This window comes from Taudactylus pleione, unplaced genomic scaffold (assembly GCF_031769625.1).
Source record: "Taudactylus pleione unplaced genomic scaffold, aTauple2 ptg000110l, whole genome shotgun sequence".
In the NCBI taxonomy this organism is placed as follows: domain Eukaryota; kingdom Metazoa; phylum Chordata; class Amphibia; order Anura; family Myobatrachidae; genus Taudactylus; species Taudactylus pleione.
This window is the reverse complement of record NW_028284512.1, coordinates 2,035,116-2,058,820: the sequence shown is the minus strand read 5'-3', so window position 1 is coordinate 2,058,820 and position 23,705 is coordinate 2,035,116. Positions and strand designations below refer to the sequence as shown.

Genomic DNA, 23,705 nt, shown 5'->3' with positions numbered 1-23,705 from the left:
TAGACAGATACAGGCAGGGAGGGTCACACATACAGGCAGGGAGGGTCACACATACAGGCAGGGAGGGTCACACATAGACACATACAGGGAGGGTCACTCATACAGGCAGGGAGGGTCACACATAGACACATACAGGCAGGGAGGGTCACACATACAGGCAGGGAGGGTCATACATACAGGCAGGGAGGGTCACACATACAGGCAGGGAGGGTCACACATAGACACATACAGGCAGGGAGGGTCACACATACAGGTAGGGAGGGTCACACATACAGGCAGGGAGGGTCACACATAGACACATACAGGCAGGCAGGGTCACACATACAGGCAGGGAGGGTCACACATAGACACATACAGGGAAGGGCACACATACAGGCAGGGAGGGTCACACATAGCCACATACAGGCAGGGAGGGTCACACATACAGGAAGGGAGGGTCACACATACAGGCAGGGAGGGTCACACATACAGGCAGGGAGGGTCACACATAGACACACACAGGGAGGGTCACACATACAGGCAGGGAGGGTCACACATAGACACATACAGGCAGGGAGGGTCACACATACAGGCAGGGAGGGTCACACATACAGGCAGGGAGGGTCACACATACAGACAGGGAGGGTCACACATAGACACATACAGGCAGGGAGGGTCACACATACAGGCAGGGAGGGTCACACATAGACACATACAGGCAGGCAGGGTCACACATACAGACAGGGAGGGTCACACATACAGGCAGGGAGGGTCACACATAGACACATACAGGGAAGGGCACACATACAGGCAGGGAGGGTCACACATAGCCACATACAGGCAGGGAGGGTCACACATACAGGCAGGGAGGGTCACACATAGACACATACAGGCAGGGAGGGTCACATATACAGGCAGGGAGGGTCACACATAGACACATACAGGCAGGGAGGGTCACACATAGACACATACAGGCAGGGAGGGTCACACATACAGGCAGGGAGGGTCACACATAAACACATACAGGCAAGGAGGGTCACACATACAGGCAGGGAGGGTCACACATAGACACATACAGGCAGGGAGGGTCACACATACAGGTAGGGAGGGTCACACATACAGGCAGGAAGGGTCACACATAGACACATACAGGGAAGGTCACACATACAGGCAGGGAGGGTCACACATAGCCACATACAGGCAGGGAGGGTCACACATACAGGCAGGGAGGGTCACACATAGACACATACAGGGAAGGTCACACATACAGGCAGGGAGGGTCACACATAGCCACATACAGGCAGGGAGGGTCACACATACAGGCAGGGAGGGTCACACATAGACACATACAGGCAGGGAGGGTCACACATAGACACATACAGGCAGGGAGGGTCACACATAAACACATACAGGCAAGGAGGGTCACACATACAGGCAGGGAGGGTCACACATAGACACATACAGGCAGGGAGGGTCACACATACAGGCAGGGAGGGTCACACATAGACACATACAGGCAGGGAGGGTCACACATACAGGTAGGGAGGGTCACACATACAGGCAGGAAGGGTCACACATAGACACATACAGGGAAGGTTACACATACAGGCAGGGAGGGTCACACATAGCCACATACAGGCAGGGAGGGTCACACATACAGGCAGGAAGGGTCACACATAGACACATACAGGGAAGGTCACACATACAGGCAGGGAGGGTCACACATAGCCACATACAGGCAGGGAGGGTCACACATACAGGCAGGGAGGGTCACACATAGACACATACAGGCAGGGAGGGTCACACATAGACACATACAGGCAGGGAGGGTCACACATACAGGCAGGGAGGGTCACACATAAACACATACAGGCAAGGAGGGTCACACATACAGGCAGGGAGGGTCACACATAGACACATACAGGCAGGGAGGGTCACACATACAGGTAGGGAGGGTCACACATACAGGCAGGGAGGGTCACACATAAACACATACAGGTAGGGAGGGTCACACATACAGGCAGGGAGGGTCACACATACAGGCAGGGAGGGTCACACATAGACACATACAGGCAGGGAAGGACATTGGCATAACTGGGGTACCTCTCTCACCTTTATGTGGACCTGACAGCTTCTTCCTCCATGTCACAGGATAAACATATGGTAGTGCCTAGATGTGCTTCACAGAGAAGACCCTGATGTCATCAGCGACTGTCCAACATCATTTCCTACCATCCACATACATACCTCCCAACATGACCCTCTCCAGGAGGGACACAATGCTCTGGTCCTGGACTTCCCTGGGAAGAGGTGGGGCAGTTCAAAAGTCATATAGGGGAGCCACACCAACTGTCATTTCACACGCTGCCAAACGTCACTGGCTGGGACTCACTGGCAGTTGGTGTGACTCCCCTATTTGAATTTTGGACTGTACTGCAGCCCCGCCTCTGAAACCTCCACCAATAATAAATTACCAGGGAAGTCCAGGACCAGAGCATTGTGTCCCTCCTGGAGAGGGTCATGTTGGGAGGTATGTATGTGGACATAGAGGGGGAATATAATCTTGTGGTGAGCGTTGTGAAAAAACTGTGCCCAAAGAGTGGTGAGCAAAGCAAGCATGCAAGGGGACAAGTTTATTCTTTAGGGATTTTATGGGCATGAAACCGCACTTCCGCCCTCAATGCATGTCACTTCCAGGTCCTTAGCATGAAGGGAAAAAAATACTCTCTACTATAAACATACCCCTGATGTCGACATTATGCTGTAGCCCCACCCTCTGCTGGGGTCAGATGAGCATGTGCTAAGCTCAAAAAATCAGGGATCAGCACAAGCTCCACTGGCCACGGAGTAGGGATGGAAATCGGTGGAGAAGCCATTGATGGTTACAAACTATTCACTGTATGACCATCAATTGTTTCGCCAGCCATCGATGGTCAACCCTGTCTTTTGACTGACTGGGCCAATTGGAACATAGGGGTGGGGCTTCACTGGTGCTGGGGGTGGAGCAATGCTCCGTGTCTCGGCATTTGGAAAATAAAACAAAAACAGAACCATTCGGTTATGCTTTTACATTGATTGAGGGAAACCATTATGAATCATTGATGGTCGATGGCCATACCTACCACAGAGTCACACAGCGGGATGGCAGGACTGGAGCTGCTGCTGCTCTGTATGCACACTTCCACAACACCTGGCAGGCTGGACATGGACCCAGCAGGCTGTCAGCTATTTGACTACTGTTTCAAGAGTCCAACTTCAAGGCGCCCTTTTCCAAATTCATCGGCCAGAGCTCTCACTCAGGTGGAATCGCCCTGCCTACGTCCCTGTATGTATGTAAGGTATGTATGTAAGGCAGGGGCGGATTGGGCCGCCGGGAAGCCGGGATAGTTCCCGCTGGGCTGGGCTCCCAGTCCCTCCCTACCCCTATCTTTACCGCGTGGGCTGACTCTGGACTGCTGCGATCAGGCAGCATTCAGAGCTTCTGCACATGAGCAGAAGCACATTACAGCAGGCAGGCCTGAATTAGAATAGCCGGCGGTGCAGCTGGTCAGCTGTGCCACCCGCAAACTAATCATGCATAACTGCAGCAGCATGGACAGCACACTGGCCCCTCCCCCATCTCTCTGAGATGTGTATCAGCCCCAACCTCCTCTTCCTGTTCCTGCTCCTCTCAGGCTCGCATGAAGTTGAACTGTCTCTGGGCAACCTGTGTCTGTGCTTCCTTCACTCATCACACTGTCCTGGCTCCCTGCTGCTTCTCTGTACTGGAAGAAAAGCAGGTACCATGGGGGTTTGAGTATAGTGAGGGGTAGTATAGGGGGCTGTGTATACAGAGGGGTAATATGGGGGGGCTGTGTATTCTGAGAGTTAGTATGGGGGCTGTGTATACTGAGGGGTAGTATGGGGGGGTCTATATACTGAGTGGTAGTATTGGGGGCTGTGAATACAGAGGGTAGTTTGGAGGGGCTATGTATACTGATGATTAGTATGGGGAGCTGTATATTCCGAGAGTTAGTATGGGGGGCTGTGTATTCTAAGAGTTAGTATGGGGGGCTGTATGGGGGGTAGTATGGGTGCTAGTATGGGGAATGTGTATAATGAGGGGGAGTATGGGGGGTGTGTATACTGAGTGGTAGTATGGGGGCTATGTATCCTGAGTGGTAGTATGGGGACTGTGTATAATGAGGGGAAGTATGGGGGCTGTGTGTACTAAGGGGTAGTATGGGGGCTTTGTATCCTGAGGGGTAGTATGGGGGCTGTGTGTACTAAGGGGTAGTATGGGGGCTTTGTATCCTGAGGGGTAGTATCGGGGCTGTGTGTACTAAGGGGTAGTATAGGAGGGCTGTGTATACTACAATGTAATATGGGGTTGTTGTGTGTACTGAAGGGTAGTCTAGGAGGGTTGTGTATACTACAATGTAATATGGGGTTGCTGTGTGTACTGAGAGGTAGTATAGGAGGGCTGTGTATATTACAATGTAATATGGGGTTGTTGTGTGTACTGAGGGGTAGTATAGGGGGCTGTGTATACAGAAGGGTAATATGGGGGGGCTGTGTATTCTGAGAGTTAGTATAGGGGCTGTGTATACTGAGGGGAAGTATGGGGGGGTCTATATACTGAGTGGTAGTATTGGGGGCTGTGAATACAGAGGGTAGTATGGAGGGGCTATGTATACTGATGATTAGTATGGGGAGCTGTATATTCTGAGAGTTAGTATGGGGGTCTGTGTATACTGAGGGGTAGTATGGGGACGATGTATACTGAGTGGTAGTATGGGGACTGTGTATAATGAGTGGGAGTATGGGGGGTGTGTATACTGAGTGGTAGTATGGGGGCTATGTATCCTGAGTGGTAGTATGGAGACTGTGTATAATGAGGGGGAGCATGGGGGCTGTGTGTACTAAGGGGTAGTATGGGGGCTTTGTATCCTGAGGGGTAGTATGGGGGCTGTGTGTACTAAGGGGTAGTATGGGGGCTTTGTATCCTGAGGGGTAGTATGGGGGCTGTGTATACTAAGGGGTAGTATAGGAGGGCTGTGTATACTACAATGTAATATGGGGTTGTTGTGTGTACTGAGGGGTAGTCTAGGAGGGCTGTGTATACTCCAATGTAATATGGGGTTGCTGTGTGTACTGAGGGGTAGTCTAGGAGGGTTGTGTATACTACAATGTAATATGGGGTTGCTGTGTGTACTGAGAGGTAGTATAGGAGGGCTGTGTATATTACAATGTAATATGGGGTTGCTGTGTGGTCTGAGGGGTAGTATGGGAGGGCTGTGTATATTACAATGTAATATGGGGTAGTATAGGAGGGCTGTGTATATTACAATGTAATGTGGGGGTTGCTGTGTGTACTGAGGGGTAGTATAGGAGGGCTGTGTATACTACAATGTAATATGGGGGTTGCTGTGTGTAATGAGGGGTAGTATAGGAGGGCTGTGTATATTACAATGTAATATGGGGTTGCTGTGTGTACTGAGGGGTATTAAAGGATGGTTGTGTATACTACAATGTAATATGGGGTTGCTGTGTGTACTGAGGGGTAGTATGGGGGGGCTGTGTATATTACAATGTAATATAGGGTTGCTGTGTGTACTGAAGGGTAGTATAGTAGGGCTGTGTATACTATAATGTAATATGGGGGTTGCTGTGTGTACTAAGGGGTAGTATGGGGGGGCTGTGTATACAGCAATGTAATATGGGGTTGCTGTGTGTACTGAGCGGTAGTATAGGAGGGCTGTGTATATTACAATGTAATATGGGGTTGCTGTGTGGTCTGAGGGGTAGTATAAAAGGGCTGTGTATATTACAATGTAATATGGGGTTGCTGTGTGGTCTGAGGGGTAGTATAGGAGGGCTGTGTATATTACAATGTAATATGGGGGTTGCTGTGTGTACTGAGGGGTAGTATAGGAGGGCTGTGTATATTACAATGTAATATGGGGTTGCTGTGTGTACTGAGGGGTAGTATAGGAGGGCTGTGTATATTACAATGTAATATGGGGTTGCTGTGTGGTCTGAGGGGTAGTATAGGAGGGCTGTGTATATTACAATGTAATATGGGGGTTGCTGTGTGTACTGAGCGGTAGTATAGGAGGGCTGTGTATATATTACAATGTAATATGGGGTTGCTGTGTGGTCTGATGTTTAGTATAGGAGGGCTGTGTATATTACAATGTAATATGGGGTTGCTGTGTGGTCTGAGGGGTAGTATAGGAGGGCTGTGTATATTACAATGTAATATGGGGGTTGCTGTGTGTACTGAGGGGTAGTATAGGAGGGCTGTGTATATTACAATGTAATATGGGGTTGCTGTGTGTACTGAGGGGTAGTATAGGAGGGCTGTGTATATTACAATGTAATATGGGGTTGCTGTGTGGTCTGAGGGGTAGTATAGGAGGGCTGTGTATATTACAATGTAATATGGGGGTTGCTGTGTGTACTGAGCGGTAGTATAGGAGGGCTGTGTATATATTACAATGTAATATGGGGTTGCTGTGTGGTCTGATGTTTAGTATAGGAGGGCTGTGTATATTACAATGTAATATGGGGTTGCTGTGTGGTCTGATGTTTAGTATAGGAGGGCTGTGTATATTACAATGTAATATGGGGTTGCTGTGTGGTCTGAGGGGTAGTATAGGAGGGCTGTGTATATTACAATGTAATATGGGGGTTGCTGTGTGTACTGAGCGGTAGTATAGGAGGGCTGTGTATATATTACAATGTAATATGGGGTTGCTGTGTGGTCTGATGTTTAGTATAGGAGGGCTGTGTATATTACAATGTAATATGGGGTTGCTGTGTGGTCTGAGGGGTAGTATAGGAGGGCTGTGTATATTACAATGTAATATGGGGTTGCTGTGTGTACTGAGGGGTAGTATAGGAGGGCTGTGTATATTACAATGTAATATGGGGTTGCTGTGTGTACTGAGGGGTAGTATAGGAGGGCTGTGTATATTACAATGTAATATGGGGTTGCTGTGTATACAGAGGGGTAATATGGGGGGGCTGTGTATTCTGAGAGTTAGTATGGGGGCTGTGTATACTGAGGGGTAGTATGGGGGGGTCTATATACTGAGTGGTAGTATTGGGGGCTGTGAATGCAGAGGGTAGTATGGAGGGGCTATGTATACTGATGATTAGTATGGGGAGCTGTATATTCTGAGAGTTAGTATGGGGGCTGTGTATTCTAAGAGTTAGTATGGGGGGCTGTGTATACTGAGGGGTAGTATAGGTGCTAGTATGGGGACTGTGTATATTGAGTGATAGTATGGGGACTGTGTATAATGAGGGGGAGTATGGGGGCTCTGTATACTGAGTGGTAGAATGGGGGCTATGTATCCTGAGTGGTAGTATGGGGACTGTGTATAATGAGGGGGAGTATGGGGGCTGTGTGTACTAAGGGGTAGTATGGGGGCTTTGTATCCTGAGGGGTAGTATGGGGGCTGTGTGTACTAAGGGGTAGTATGGGGGCTTTGTATCCTGAGGGGTAGTATGGGGGCTGTGTGTACTAAGGGGTAGTATAGGAGGGCTGTGTATTCTACAATGTAATATGGGGTTGTTGTGTGTACTGAGGGGTAGTCTAGGAGGGCTGTGTATACTACAATGTAATATGGGGTTTCTGTGTGTACTAAGGGGTAGTCTAGGAGGGCTGTGTATACTACAATGTAATATGGGGTTGCTGTGTGTACTGAGAGGTAGTCTAGGAGGGCTGTGTATATTACAATGTAATATGGGGTTGCTGTGTGTACTGAGGGGTAGTATAGGAGGGCTGTGTATATTACAATGTAATATGGGGTTGCTGTGTGTACTGAGGGGTAGTAAAGGATGGTTGTGTATACTATAATGTAATATGGGGTTGCTGTGCGTACTGAGGGGTAGTATGGGGGGGCTGTGTATATTACAATGTAATATAGGGTTGCTGTGTGTACTGAGGGGTAGTATAGTAGGGCTGTGTATACTATAATGTAATATGGGGGTTGCTGTGTGTACTAAGGGGTAGTATGGGGGGGCTGTGTATACTGCAATGTAATATGGGGTTGCTGTGTGTACTGAGCGGCAGTATAGGAGGGCTGTGTATATTACAATGTAATATGGGGTTGCTGTGTGGTCTGAGGGGTAGTATAGGAGGGCTGTGTATATTACAATGTAATATGGGGTTGCTGTGTGGTCTGAGGGGTAGTATAGGAGGGCTGTGTTTATTACAATATAATATGGGGTTGCTGTGTGATCTGAGGGGTAGTATAGGAGGGCTATGTATATTACAATGTAATATGGGGTTGCTGTGTGTACTGAGGGGTAGTAAAGGATGGTTGTGTATACTACAATGTAATATGGGGTTGCTGTGTGTTCTGAGAGGTAGTATGGGGGGGCTGTGTATATTACAATGTAATATGGGGTTGCTGTGTGTACTGAGGGGTAGTATAGTAGGGCTGTGTATACTATAATGTAATATGGGGGTTGCTGTCTGTACTGAGGGGTAGTATGGAGGGCTGTGTATACTATAATGTAATATGGGGGTTGCTGTGTGTACTGAGGGGTAGTATGGGTGGGCTGTGTATACTGCAATGTAATATGTAACTGACGGTGGTTGCAGTGAGGCCTTAAATGCAGAGTGATTGATAGATGGGGCACTTGTGGGAGGTAACGGGGGATGGCGAGTAAGCCTAGGCATGTTGTGACTGTTTGGGGGACGTGTCTCAGCTATTTTCTATTTATTGCACCTCTGAATGTTTTTATAATCCGCAGCTATAAAGGGATTGGCATTATGTAACTATACATGTTATATAGCAAGCGCTGCTATGGCATAATATAAAACACTATGGGCCTTATTCTGAGTCAGAAACAGTGGAGTGATGTTTTCATCTGCTGTGTCTGAGTTGCACCGCACATACATGCTGTTGGTGTTCGTACAGAGGGCCTGATTCAGACCCGGACACTATTTGCGGACGCTCGTTCTCAAAAAGGGGCCGGATATTTAAATTGAGCGCTCGCTCTTTGTGGTGTGTTGACGCCTCTATGTCTGAGTGAGCGTCCAAAAAATGCGCTTGCTATTTTGTAAAGACGCCCCTTTGCCGTTCGCATCACACGTCATCTCTGTTATTTATCAGATTAATCGGGAAAATCGAAAGGCATCTGAACTGCTCGCAGTGCTTGTGGTAGGATTTACTTCCCGCTTTCATTGCGAGCAGTTCAGGCTAAAAGACAACCAAGTGACGTTGTCGATGAAGCTCCTTTACTAATTATGCACTCCCATTAAACGCTGTTTTGACCGTTAGGCACGCCTGCGTTCGGAACTCCACTCCCCCGTTTTCAAGCACCTTCCCCTGTTACCACCCACAAACGGTACATTCTGTCAATCAAATTAGCAGCCCCTCATTGTTTTACGAGCGCACGATTTCCGACCGCAATGACTGGTTTGCGCATGCGCATTGCGAACCATATGCATGCGCAGTTGTGCGAACATCGCTCAGAGCGAACGAGCGGCCGTTTACGAGCGGCTCTGAATCAGGCCCAGAGTCGCAGTACATATTTAATGTATTAGAAATGTGCTGGGCATTCCTGGGAGGTTACAGGGGATTGGCTAGCCAGATGGAGCATAGTATGGACATGTATTTGGAGTGACACGGGCGGGTTGCCGAAAGTGGTTATGTATAGAGAAGCTGAATCACTCACATTGGAGGCTAAACTCAGATGTATAATCTGCACCTTGTAGCATAGGGCTTATGCAAGTTTCAATGGTGCGACCGATGGTGGAGTATAAATACGCATAAAGCATGATTGCTGCGTCTGTAGAGTCTGATAGTGGGCACCACAGTCCTTGCACATTGGAATGTACACCAGGGAAGAGCATTGTAGTATCATTAGCATAAAGTCACAGGAGCAAATACAGAAAAAGGCACCAGGAAGGCCACGACTGCCTCCGACTCAGAATCAGGCCCTATGAGAAGGCAGTATACCGCCCCCTCCACAGACCCCGCCCCCTCAATAGACCCACCCATTGAGTGCTGCTTTCAATAATTTCCCGGGCTGGTTTTCCATCCCAGTCTGCCCCTGATGTAAGGTAGGCAGGTATGTATGTATGTATGTATGCATGTATCACACTTGCCTACTCTCCCTGATTGCACATTACCCACATTATGAAGCTGTTAAAACTTTAAAACGTGCTCATAGGTGCTGCTTTCACAATCTACCTGAAATGCTTTTTCAAAAGTAGGCAAGTATGGTATGTAAGGTATGTATGTATGTATGTATGTATGTATGTATGTATGGGGTATTTATCTATAGGATGCCTTATGAAACATAAATGATTACTGAGCAAGTTATCTCCTTTGATCAGCAGGCCAATTGAGTCAGTTGTAGCCTGTCTTAATCAAGGGATACCACTCCTTATATTCAGTCTAGGGGCAGCTGGGGTTAAAAACACCAAGTGTTAAATGCACAAAGTGTGATTACATAACAGTTAATCAAACAGTTGAACAAATATTGACCAACATCTAAGGTAATTTCAGATTAAGATACTGATTACTTTAAAATTTGTCTAAAAAAAACAAACCTAAAACTCACCATGTAGTACACATTTCTTTTTTTCAACTCCCTCCTTTGTATTTTCTCTAAGGATATAACATCCCTAACTCTCCCTGCATCTCACCTCTCTGGGCACACTGCCGCCCTATTGAGTCACTCACCTCCTCTAAAAACTAATGAGATTTCTTTACATCAAAAATTGACTATTACAACCTCATTGTGTCACTATAAAATTTTTTTACACACCTATAACTATATCTACTTCTCCATTCTTCTGCTTTTATTATCTGGTGACATATCACCAAATCCAGGCCCCACACACGGACAGCGGATATACTATGGAATAAATATCCTGCAAACCTCACATGTCTCCCATCACCCTCCAAATCAATAAATGTGCCTTATAGAATTCACACTTGATCACAACTTATTATTTTACATCTGAACATCTCTTTACAATAACAACTTTTACCAATTTCTACATTTACCTGAGACTGCTGGTTTATACGTTAACCAAACTCTCTAAATAGCCCTTGATGAAGTGGCTTCAGCTACCTGTCAGACTTCACGTAAACTGATATAACAGCCATGGCTTTCCACAGACACCTACAAAAACTGCCTCTTAAAGTAGAATGTCAGTGGCATAAATCTTAATTCAAATGACTTCCACACATACTGTAAAATAGGAATCCAGCCATCTGTCATCCTAACCCTCTGTCCCACGCTCACTGTCTACCCCATCCGTGTCACCCCTGTCTGTTTGCCCATCCCCTCTAGAATGTAAGCTCTCACGAGCAGGGCCCTCTTTCCTCTTGTGCTTATCCTTTCTTTACTTATATTATCTGCTCTATACTCAAAAGCACCTAACCCGTGACTTTTGCCATCCTGCTTCTGTTGCAGCAGTGTTTATATTAGGGGTGAGCGGGTTCGGATTTCTGAAATCCGAACCCCCCCGAGCCCCCCCGATCCGAGTCCGATCCGAATCAGGCTCGACTTTTCCCGCCTGACTCGGATCTGAAATCGAGGCAAAACGTCATCATCCCGCCTTCCGAGTCTCGCGGGTTTTGGATCCTATATAAGGTACCCACGTCGGCGCCATTTTCTCACTCGGCTGTGGACAGTGAAGAGGGAGGGTGGGAGTTAGGGCTGTGTAGTGTAGTGTAGTGTAGTGCTGCTGTTGTCCACTACTTCAAAGTCCATAGGGGCTGGCTGTGTTGTGCTGTGCTGCTGTTGTTAATAGGGGCTGTGTCCACTACTTCAAAGTCCATAGGGGCTGGCTGGACTGTGTTGTGCAGTCAGTTCTCCATAGGGGCTGTGTCCACTCCAAAGTCCTGTGCAGTGTCCCAGTCCTAAAGGAGTGCTGCAGTGTTGTCCAGGGGGTGCTCTGTCCATCAGGGGTGCTCCCCCCAAGTGCTAAAAAAATAATATATTTTCTGTGTTTGTGAATTGTGTGCGCAGTAGCCGCACGTGCATCAACAAAGTAGTGCCAAGCGTGCGCCTGTGTCATAAGTAAAGGGCCGGCTGGCTTGACCGTTAAGGGTGCTGTAACCCCCGAAAGTACACTCCAGTCCAAACCAAAAAAAAAATTATTTTCTGTGTTTGTGAATTGTGTGCGCAGTAGCCGCACGTGCATCAACAAAGTAGTGCCAAGCGTGCGCCTGTGTCATAAGTAAAGGGCCGGCTGGCTTGACCGTTAAGGGTGCTGTAACCCCCGAAAGTACACTCCAGTCCAAACCAAAAAAAAAATTATTTTCTGTGTTTGTGAATTGTGTGCGCAGTAGCCGCACGTGCATCAACAAAGTAGTGCCAAGCGTGCGCCTGTGTCATAAGTAAAGGGCCGGCTGGCTTGACCGTTAAGGGTGCTGTAACCCCCGAAAGTACACTCCAGTCCAAACCAAAAAAAAAATTATTTTCTGTGTTTGTGAATTGTGTGCGCAGTAGCCGCACGTGCATCAACAAAGTAGTGCCAAGCGTGCGCCTGTGTCATAAGTAAAGGGCCGGCTGGCTTGACCGTTAAGGGTGCTGTAACCCCCAAAGTACACTCCAGTCCAAACCAAAAAAAAAATTATTTTCTGTGTTTGTGAATTGTGTGCGCAGTAGCCGCACGTGCATCAACAAAGTAGTGCCAAGCGTGCGCCTGTGTCATAAGTAAAGGGCCGGCTGGCTTGACCGTTAAAGGGTGCTGTAACCCCCAAAGTACACTCCAGTCCAAACCAAAAAAAAAATTATTTTCTGTGTTTGTGAATTGTGTGCGCAGTAGCCGCACGTGCATCAACAAAGTAGTGCCAAGAGTGCGCCTGTGTCATAAGGGCCGGCTGGCTTGACCGTTAAAGGGTGCTGTAACCCCCAAATTACACTCCAGTCCAAACCAAAAAAAAAATTATTTTCTGTGTTTAACTGCACGTATATATCAAATCGATATAACATAAATGGAGGACCAAACTTTCTCCGATAAAAATAAAATAGAGAAAGATCAAGAACCACTTCCTCCTAGTGCTGAAGCTGCTGCCACTAGTCATGACATAGACGATAACATGCCATCAACGTCGTCTGCCAAGGCCGATGCCCAATGTCATAGTAGAGGGCACATACAATCCCAAATGGCAAAGTTCAGGAAAATGACCTTGAAAAAGACATTTAAATCAGCTGAAGAGAAACGTAAACTTGCCAATATGCCATTTACGACACGGAGTGGCAAGGAACGGCTAAGGTCGATCCCTAGTATGTTCATGACTAGTGGTTCAGCTTCACATGACGATGGAAGCCCTCCTCCCACTAAAAAAATCAAGAGTTAAGCTGGCAAAAGCACAGCGAAGAACTGTGCTTTCTAAGAAGATATCACAAATCCCCAAGGAGAGTCCAAGTGTGGTGGTGGTTGCGATGCCTGACCTTCCCAGCACTGGACGGGAAGAGGTGGCTCTTTCCACCATTTGCACGCCCCCTGCAAGTGCTGAAAGGAGCACCCACAGTCCACTTGCTGATATGCAAATTGAAGATGTCACTGTTGAAGTACAACAGGATGAGGATACTGGTGTAGCTGGCGCTGAGGAGGAAGTTGGCGAGGAGGATTCTGATGGTGATGTGGTTTGTTTAAATCAGGCTCCGGGGGAGACAGTTGTTGTCCGTGGGATGAAAAAGCCCATCACGGTCATGCCTGGGCAGAAGACCAAACATTCCACCTCTTTGGTCTGGCAATATTTCTATCCAAATCCGGACAACAACTGTCTTGCCATATGTACCATATGTAAAGGTGAAATAAGTAGGGGTAGGGACGTCAACCACCTAGGAACATCCTCCCTTATACGGCACCTGCAGCGCGTTCATAAAAAGTTACTGTCAAGTTCAGAAACTTTGGCTAAGACCGTAAGCAGTCCAGGGACACCTAAATCCCGTTGTCCTGTTGTATCCAAGCGCCTGCAAACCACACCGTCAACTCCCTCCTCGTCAATTTCCTCCTTAGTCAGGATCGGAAGTAGTCCTGCAGGCCATGTCACTGGCATGACTGACTCTCCTATCCGGGATTCCTCTGGAGGATCCTGCATTGCTACGCCTACTGCTGCCGCTGCTGCTGTTGCTGCTGCTGGGAGTCGTTCATCATCCCAGAGAGGAAGTAGGAACACCACTACTTTTACTAAACAATTGACCCTCCAACAGTCCTTAGCGAGGAGGATGAAGTACGACAGCAGTCATCCTGAAGCAAAACGTATAACTGAGGCCTTGACTGCTATGTTGGTGTTAGACGTGCGTCCGGTATCCGCCATTAGTGCAGTGGGATTTAGACAATTGATGGAGGTAGTGTGTCCCCGGTTCCAAATCCCGTCTAGATTCCACTTCACTAGGCAGGCGATACCGAGACTGTACAGAAACGTCAGAAAAAGTGTCCTCAGTGTCCTGAAAAATGCCGTTGTACACAATGTCCACTTAACCACGGACATGTGGACAAGTGGAACAGGGCAGACTAAGGACTATATGACTGTGACAGCCCACTGGGTAGATGTATCACCTTACGCAGCAACAGCAGCAGCGTCACCAGTAGCAGCATCTCAGAAACGCCAGCTCGTTACAAGGCAGGCTACGCTGTGTATCACCGGTTTCAGTAAGAGGCACACCGCCGACAACCTCTTAGAGAAACTGAGGGAAATCATCGCCCAGTGGCTTACCCCACTTAGACTCTCCTGGGGATTTGTGATATCTGACAACGCCACCAATATTGTGCGGGCATTACATCTGGGCAAATTCCAGCACGTCCCATGTTTTGCTCACACAATAAACTTGGTGGTGCAGAATTTTCTGAAAAGCGACAGGGGCGTGCAGGAGACGCTTTGGGTGGCCCGAAAAATTTCTGGCCACTTTCGCCATTCAGCGACTGCGTGCCGAAGACTGGAGCGCCAGCAAACACTCTTGAACCTGCCCCGCCATCACCTGAAGCAAGAGGTTGTGACGCGGTGGAACTCAACCCTCTATATGCTTCAGAGGATGGAGGAGCAGCAAAAGGCCATACAAGCCTATACATCCACCTATGACATAGGCAAAGGAGGGGGTATGCACCTGACTCAAGCGCAGTGGAGAATGATTTCCGTGTTGTGCAAGGTTCTCCAGCCCTTCGAACTTGCCACACGTGAAGTCAGTTCAGACACTGCCAGCTTGAGTCAGGTCATTCCCCTCATCAGGCTTTTGCAGAAGCAGCTGGAGAAAGTGAAGGAGGAGCTAAGACGGAGCGATTCCGCTCGGCATGTGGGACTTGTGGATGAAGCCCTTCATTCGCTTTGCCAGGATTCCAGGGTGGTCAATCTGTTGAAATCAGACCACTACATTTTGGCCACCGTGCTCGATCCTAGGTTTAAAGCCTATTTGGTGTCTCTCTTTCCGGCCGACACAAGCCTGCAGAGGTGCAAAGACCTGCTGGTGAACACACTGTCAGCTAAAGCGGAACGTGACACGTCAACGGCTCCTTCTTCATTTTCTCCCGCAACTGGGGCTGCCAGGAAAAAACTTAGGTATCCTAAGCAACCCGCTGGCGGTGATGCATGGCAGGCAGGACCAAGTTTGGACATCTGGTCTGGACTGAAGGACCTGGCAACAATTTCTGACATGTCTACTGTCACTGCATATGATACTGTCACCATTGACAGAATGGTGGAGGATTACATCGGTGACAGCATCCAAGTAGGCATGTCAGACAGTCCATACCTGTACTGGCAGGAAAAAGAGGCAATTTGGAGGCCCCTGTACAAACTGGCTCTATTTTACCTGAGTTGCCCCCCCTCCAGTGTGTACTCCGAAAGAGTGTTTAGTGCAGCCGGGAACCTTGTCAGCGAAAGGCGTAGGAGGTTGCTTCCACAGAATGTGGAGAAGATGATGTTCATCAAAATGAATTATCAGCTCTTCCAGGGAGACCAGCCTCCAGAAGGTACAGAGGGACCTGTGGTGGTGGATTCAAGTGGGGACGAGTTAATACTTTGTGAGGATGAGGATGTACACACTGAAGAGGGTGAGGAATCGGTGGATGAGGAGGATGAGGATGACATCTTGCCTCCGTAGAGCCAGTTTGTGCAGGGACACATTAATTGCCAGTTTGTTTTGTGGGGGCCCAAACGAACCAATCATTTCAGCCACAGTTGTGTGGCAAACCCTGGCGCTGAAATGATTGGTTTGTTAAAGTGTGCATGTCCTGTTTATACAACATAAGGGTGGGTGGGAGGGCCCAAGGACAATTCCATCTTGCACTTCTTTTTTTTCTTTGCATTATGTACAGTTTGGGGCCTAGTTTTTCAAACTGCCATCCTGTCTGCCACTGCAGTTTCACGCCTAGATGGGTCACGTGTTTGTGCCGCCCACTCGTGTCGCTTAGCATAGTCATCCAGCTACCTCGGTGCAACCTTTTGGACATAAAAACACTATTGTGAGGTGTGAGGTGTTCAGAATAGACTGGAAATGAGTGGAAATTAAGGTTATTGAGGTTAATAATAGCATAGGAGCAGAAAAACCCACAAATTCTGTGATTTTAGCTGTTTTTATGCTTTTTTTCAAAAAAATACAGATCCAAAACACAAAACCCAGAACCCAAAACACGGAAGGGTGGTTTTGGCAAAACCAATCCAGATCCAAAACACGAAGAAAGATCCAGATCCAAAACCAAAACACAAAACACGAAAAGTGGCCGATACACACCCCTAGTTTATATACCATGTACTTGTCTTGTAGTGTCTTAAACTGTATGACACTGTTTTCTTGTTCTGCTCAACTGTTTATGTACTATGTCTATGCACTATGTTTATGTACTATGTAAGGCGCTGCGGAACCCTTGTGGCGCCATATAAATAAAGGATAATAATAATAATAATAATAAATTACTTTGTGTATAAATAAGTCTCTGTGTATGGGGTATGAGAGAAGGACCTGCACTTGCCCTGTTTTCTTGTAAAAAAAAGTCATAAATAAAATTAAGTCATATAATAGATTCTCTTAATGCATCTCATACATTGGGCGTCCTTTAACTACTTAACTTTTTTTTAAGATTAATCATCGGAACCGCCATTGGAACATCGGAAACATCGTGACCATCTCTACATTCAATTTGAGCTCGGATACAGGAACCAGGTATGTCAGGGGCGTGAGGGTGGCGGTTAACTTACTTTTCCCCATTGGCTGCTCAGTTCTGCAGGTGCTGGGTGGGGGTCCTGCTTTGCGGACTGATCAGCAGTGATTGGCAGTGATCGGCAGCACAGCAGACAGAGGGGGAGAGGGTGCTAGCAAGCAGAGGGACCGGAAGGTCCCTCTGAGAGCAGCAGCTGTGGGAAGATTCTCTTACTGCAGCCACCCTCATGTTTATCTGATTGGACTAAATTTTACATCCAGAACAGATAAAGAACTGCCTGGTGTGGTCAGAAAATTACAATCATGCCAGGCAAGTGGTTAATATTGTCGTATATGGAAGATTAGGACATTGGGCATACACTATACTAGGCCTTAGAAATCATCCATCTAATATCAGTAATAAATCCCTCCTCTCCATCTCATACCCCCCCAGGAGTGATGGGGATAGATAGGGAGATAGGGAATGAGGGCCAGATGTACTAAACTCTGAAAACTGATAAACTGGAGAGTGATAAACCACCAGCCAATCAGCTCCCAACTGTCATTTTTTCAAACACAGCCTGTAACATGACATTTGGGAGCTGAGTGGCTTATGACATCACAGACCTGTGAGATGAGACAGTGATGGGGACCTGTGGCCTCACTCTCAGATTAGTGAGGGATAGCGACAGAGTGATTGGAAAATGCGCGTTGTTATTTGCTTGATTTGCCTATTCGGTATATTATCGCAAGGTAAGTAACAATTAATTTATATGAATTTATTTTAGTAAAGGGTTCTAAATCAATTTATTTAGAATTATTATTTATCAAGTGCAAAGAGCCCTTTTACCTTCATAAACAGCTCTTCCTGTCACACAAAGGGCTCTTTGCTTTCTATTTATGTAATTATTAAAGTGGTGAAAGAAAATGTTATAAAATTAAGTAAAAAAATAAAACTATTTAAGATATTTATTATACATATTGTTGATTATTGGCCTTAACTAAGTCAATTTGAAAAGCAATTTGACATCAGAACTTGACTTGAGACTTCAGCTTAGGATGGAATTGCATGGTTGCACACACGCCATCACTCCTCCTGCATACATTAATGATCCGACCTGCATCCACGGACGCAGCATCAGATTATCAGCGTACAGTACTCCCTGGCCGGCTAAGTGAGGGAAAGAGGCCAGTAAATCTCCATCAGCCAACGCAGATCCTGGCCTCTTCCCTCATCCCCAACTGCGGCGGCCTGCCTCCAATTTGGGAAACGGAGTTCATTGCTGCCCCCAAATGGCAGCAGACTGTAAATTACTGCCGCTCTGTGTGTGGACAATCAGGGTCCGTACTGCACATGAGGGGCCCATACTGCAAAGCCCCTATGTTCGATTAGGCGGCAGGGACCTGACCTGGCTTGGAAGGGTCACAGCAGGAGCTGAGTGGCTGGTAGTTATCACTCTCCAATTTATCACTTTCCAGAGCTTAGTACATCTCCCCCTGTAAAGTGACAGGTAGGAGCTGATTGGTTGGTACTTTATCTACATCCACTTTATCTCTCTCCAAGGCTTTGTACATGGACCCTTATGTCCCTGTGTCTGTTATTTCTATACTTTATTTTAACAATTTCCTTTTTTTAAATAATGTGACTGAACGCTCAAATATGTGTGACAGACAATGTTACAATTCTATATATATTTTTTGTCTGCAGACACAACCCCGGAAATGCTGGCATACATGAAAATACATGGTGAGTTTTTATTTATCAAATATGTTTTTCCAATCTCTATAAAGAAAAATATTGATTGCTGATAATAATGATGTCATCACATTGGCAGGTACCTCCCACCAGTGTTACAGGAAATAGTGAGGGGGCGGTGATAGACAGAGACAGTGTAGAGGTGGGGAAGAGGGAGAGAGGAAGGGGGGACAGAGAAAAATATATATATAAAAGCCAGACTACACCAGGCATTACAGCTGGTTTGTTATATATAGCACTAAAACGGTTTACAATTATGTCTCACAAATTGTTCCAGGAAAATTGGCACTTAATAAATTACATTTATCCTACATTTCTTATTTTATGTGTTATTGTGGTGGGCAGCACTACGATTGGCACAGTGGTCACCATTGCTGTTGAAATGGAGGGACCATGACAGATACGGAGATATCTCCTGCGGTTCCTCCTTCATACATACAGGTGATACTTAATACGTATTTGTGTTTATCCCCCGAAAATGGGGATTTTCTGCAACTGTATTTGATAAATAGGCCGCTCTGTGTGGTAGATGTTTCCTCAGAGATGTCGACGTTTTGGCTGCCCCTTCCGGGAGAGGGCAGCCAGATCGGCAAAATCGGGGGGCTTGACCGGCGGTTGTGTGCGGAGCGGGGGGCGTGACCACGCAATTGCATCACTTTGGCCCCACCCCGTTACACAATGCCGATGATCCCGGCATTGTGAAGCAGGGGGCGTGGCCAAAATCAAGCAATTCATTGGAGATTCTAATGTAATCGCGGGGAGTGGGACCGAAGGGGTCAGCAGCTCCCGGGGGGCTTGCCTGCCTTCCTAAGAGGCCAGGAGCGGCACACGATTTTCAGGAGGCTCCCAACCAAATCGGGAGGGTAGGCAAGTATGTGTTTCATGTGTTTGGGATATGGTAGGAGTTTAGTCAGAAGTATAGTTCACTAGCCCAATGCTGGACAATACATGAATAATGTTGGGCATACACTGTACAATTAGCTGTCAGATATCTGTCCAATCTGGATGGTTGGAATGAAAACCTGGTAAAGTATGGAAGCAAATGACAATCTATTATATGGGTTTAAACACTGGAAAACAGACCAAAAATGATTGTTCAAATTGGTTACATTTGTTTTATTTAACCAATTTGGCTGAACATCCACTTTTGTCTGTTTTCCAGTGTTTGTGAACAAATGTTCTATTGTCATTTGCTCCCATACATTACCAGATTTTCATTCCAACCAGCCAGATTGGACAGATATCTGACAGATAATTGTACAGTGTATGCCCAGCATTATAGTGTTTGTAATCAATTTATTTTTCCTTGCAGAGAAGTATACCAGCCCGGAGGCATATGAGGCTTATCTCATGATGGAGATGGGAGAAAAGGGTAAGTATATATTTGTTAGACATGTTTTTAATATAAATAACACAGATAGTCCCTGGCTTGCATGGCAAACACTTGTGCATGTAGATCATTTGCGTTGTGTATACAAGTGGGTATTATTTTCTTATTATGTCTCTGTACATTGATGTAATTGTACTATGTGAGTATATTATGTGTAGTGTAGTGTAGTGTAGTGTAGTGTAAAGCGAGAGTTTACAAAGACTTGTGCACACAGCAGTAATGGGGGCAAAGAAGCAATTCTTAAGCACAAGTCGCACCTTCTATGGCTGACAACAGCCATAGCCGGCCTGGCCCACCAAGGGGTCCAGGTGCAACAATATTCTATGCCGCCACCTCCCCCCACCCTCCATGCAAATTAGAGAATTTTTGCACGTGATGAAAATGTGCGCCCACAAAAAAAGGGGTGTGATCTCATGGGGAAGAGGTGTGGCCTCACAGCACACAGGGTATCATTAGTACCATTTAATTCAGAGAGCATTGCAGTGACCGCCATATAATACAGAGACAATCGGTGCCTGTCATATAATGCAGAGAACATCGCAGTGAGCGTTATATAATGCAGAAAGCTTCCCAGTGACCACCATATAATGCAGAGAACATTGCAGTAACTGCCATATGTATAGAGAACATCATAATGCCCGCCATATAATGCAGAGAGTGTCGCAGGGACTGCTATCTCATGCAGAGAGTATCGCAGTGACTGCCATATAATGCATAATATATTACAGTGCCGCCACTCATGCGCATGACATAAAAGTACATTGCTGGCAGCGATAGGCTGCCAGCAGGTGAGTGGAGGACCCCACTGATGAGGAGGACGTTGATGGACCTACCGGAGAGGTCAGTAATGATGAATTTCAGTTGTATACTCCTATTACTGCAATATTACTGCAATACTTACCAAAATATGCCGCTGGTATTTAGGTTTGTTAATAAATGGGGCCCTAATGCCGGATACACACTAGACAATATGTTGTCCGATCCAGCGGATCGGAAGATGCATCGCCTACACCGGGCAGTATGTACCCAGTATTTCGCTGATGATGTGTGCTCTCGCGCATCATCAGTGACATCCCCCTTCAGACATGCTTGCAGGTCCGATGGGCGATATCGTCAGTGGGGGTCATGCTATAGAATGCAGCATGGCCTCCGTTGTCACCTCCGGAACCTGACGCCTACGGTATCGTGCTGGGTACATATCAGCTAATGTATACCCAGCATAAGTTTCAAGTTGGGAATGTATAGGAATTAGACAGAGTATGTAGAACTGAATCTGGGTACACACTGAATGATATATCATGTGATATTTCTGGCATGGATCAGAGGCCCTGATTCAGAGCCGGACGCTCTGACAGAGCGCTCGCTCTGAATCAGGGCCGTCCCTGCTCCTTTTTGGAGCGGCTTCCTGGCCGCTCGCATAGCTGTGGGTGACCACCCACAGCTATAGCGAGCGGCCAAAATGATGGTCGTGATGGTCAAGACCATCGGGCTTGCGACGAGACCCTGCAGTAGGGTCTCGCTGCCGCAAGCCCAGGAGCGCTTTTGGCTCTATCAGAGCCAAAAGCACTCCCACTGACATCACTAGTGATGTCAGTGGGGCCAGACCCAGACGGTAGGCGTTCCCATGGGAATGCCTCAGTCTGGGCAGCCACGCCCCCGGAACGCCCACCAAAGGGGGCGTGCTGTCAATCACCATCGACCGCACGCCCCATTTGGTGCGAGACCCTTAACGACGGCTTGGCCGTCGTTATTCGGGTCTCGCGCATGCACGCGAGCGGGTCAGAATCAGGCCCAGTGTGTACACCTGATAGTTTGTTATTGATGGTCATTCATCACGTTGTCCTATCTGCTGTTCATATGATGTTCCATGCCACATGTAACAATGCATTGCGTCATCGTACACGGGATTGTGCAGTTTGTAATTTCTGGTGTGTCAGCGCAAAACAGTTATACACATTTTATCTACCACATTCAGTGCCTTGGATCACATTTGGATATAGCAACAAGTGGTTAAATTTCTCAAAGTTCCATCCATGAGACTCTATGATACATTGTATCCATCATTGTCCACTGTGTGTTTTTTTTTTTTTTAATCAGTTCTTTTAGTGTAATTACCATTTGAAATGTCTTTTTTTACTTCTATAAGGATCTGATCCTTGGCATCTAGAGCTGCTTATTCTTTTTGGCATCAAATTTGATTTTATTTATATATGTTCTATAGTCATATTTTATTATTGTTGATGTTTGTTTATTTCTGAACTTGACTCCTACAGTTTAAACATTCATTATCAATTTATTATTATTATTATTATTATTATTATTATATGTCCCCATACCCTGAGAGATACATAAATACTTATTCTGGTGTAATACTAATGCCATTTTCCTCATTAATAAGAACATATGTATATATTTCTGTTTATTTTTAAAGGACCTGGCATATTTCACCAGATAAAGCAGCATATGAAGACCTTGTGGCTCCTGGTAATTTACTTGTTCTATGTATTGTCCAATCGTCCTGATAGAAAAGCCTCAATTAATGGTCTTAATGGCTTAAATTACTGTATTTCTGTTATATTTAGTGAGAGTGCCCGCATGCTGTATAGTTAGTGAGAGTGCCCGCATGCTGTGTAGTTAGTGAGAGTGCCAGCACACTGTATAGTTAGTGAGAGTGCCCGCATGCTGTGTAGTTAGAGTGCCAGCACACTGTTTAGTTAGTGAGAGTGCCCGCACGCTGTATAGTTAGTGAGAGTGCCCACACGCTGTAGTTAGTGAGAGTGCCTGCATGGTGTGTAGTTAGTGAGAGTGCCAGCACGCTGTATAGTTAGTGTGAGTGCCCGCATGCTGTATGGGCAATGAGAGTGCCGGCACACAGTATGGGTAATGAGATTATTGGCACGCTGTATAGTTAGTGAGAGTTCTGGCACCTTAAACAGGTAATGAGATTGCTGGCACACCATATAGTTAGTGAGAGTGCCGGCACGCTGTATTGTTAGTGAGATTGCCGGCACTCTGTATAGTTAGTGAGATTGCCGGCACACTGTATAGTTAGTGAGAGTGCCGGCACACTGTATAATAAGGGAAATTGCTGGCACATGATAATGAAGAAGGAAAAGGGATATATACAAAGTTGAATTCCCCTTGTGGCTCCTCCTCACTCTTTGGCTAAATGTAGTTTTCTGCTTATTCCTTCTCCTCTGCCAGGCATACAACCCAGCCATGCCCTGTATATCACAGCAGATATGGTACCCAGACCGGTATGGGGCCATCATGTGCGGTCTCCAGCTGCTGCACACCCTCCTCACCCACCTGCTATTCTAGGTGCAGCTGGAGGCCAGTGCTTATGACATCAGGTCTGTATAACATACTATATGAACATTCCACTGTTACTGCCATGTGTGTTATACTTGGTAATGGGAAGTGTATGTGTGATATCAATTGTAAGTTTTATGTCAAATAAGTATTTTTATCAAACAC

The 23,705-nt window shown here is 46.7% G+C and overlaps 1 long non-coding RNA gene across 1 annotated transcript; it reads left to right on the top strand.

Moving 5' to 3' along the window:
* The first annotated feature begins 3,669 nt into the window (after nt 1-3,669).
* Nucleotides 3,670-22,713, top strand: LOC148525170 (uncharacterized). The gene is made up of 5 exons (XR_015878301.1): nt 3,670-3,758; nt 17,024-17,106; nt 18,791-18,829; nt 20,151-20,210; nt 22,660-22,713. It is a non-coding gene; the product is annotated as an uncharacterized LOC148525170 (long non-coding RNA).
* Nucleotides 22,714-23,705: the final 992 nt, after the last annotated feature.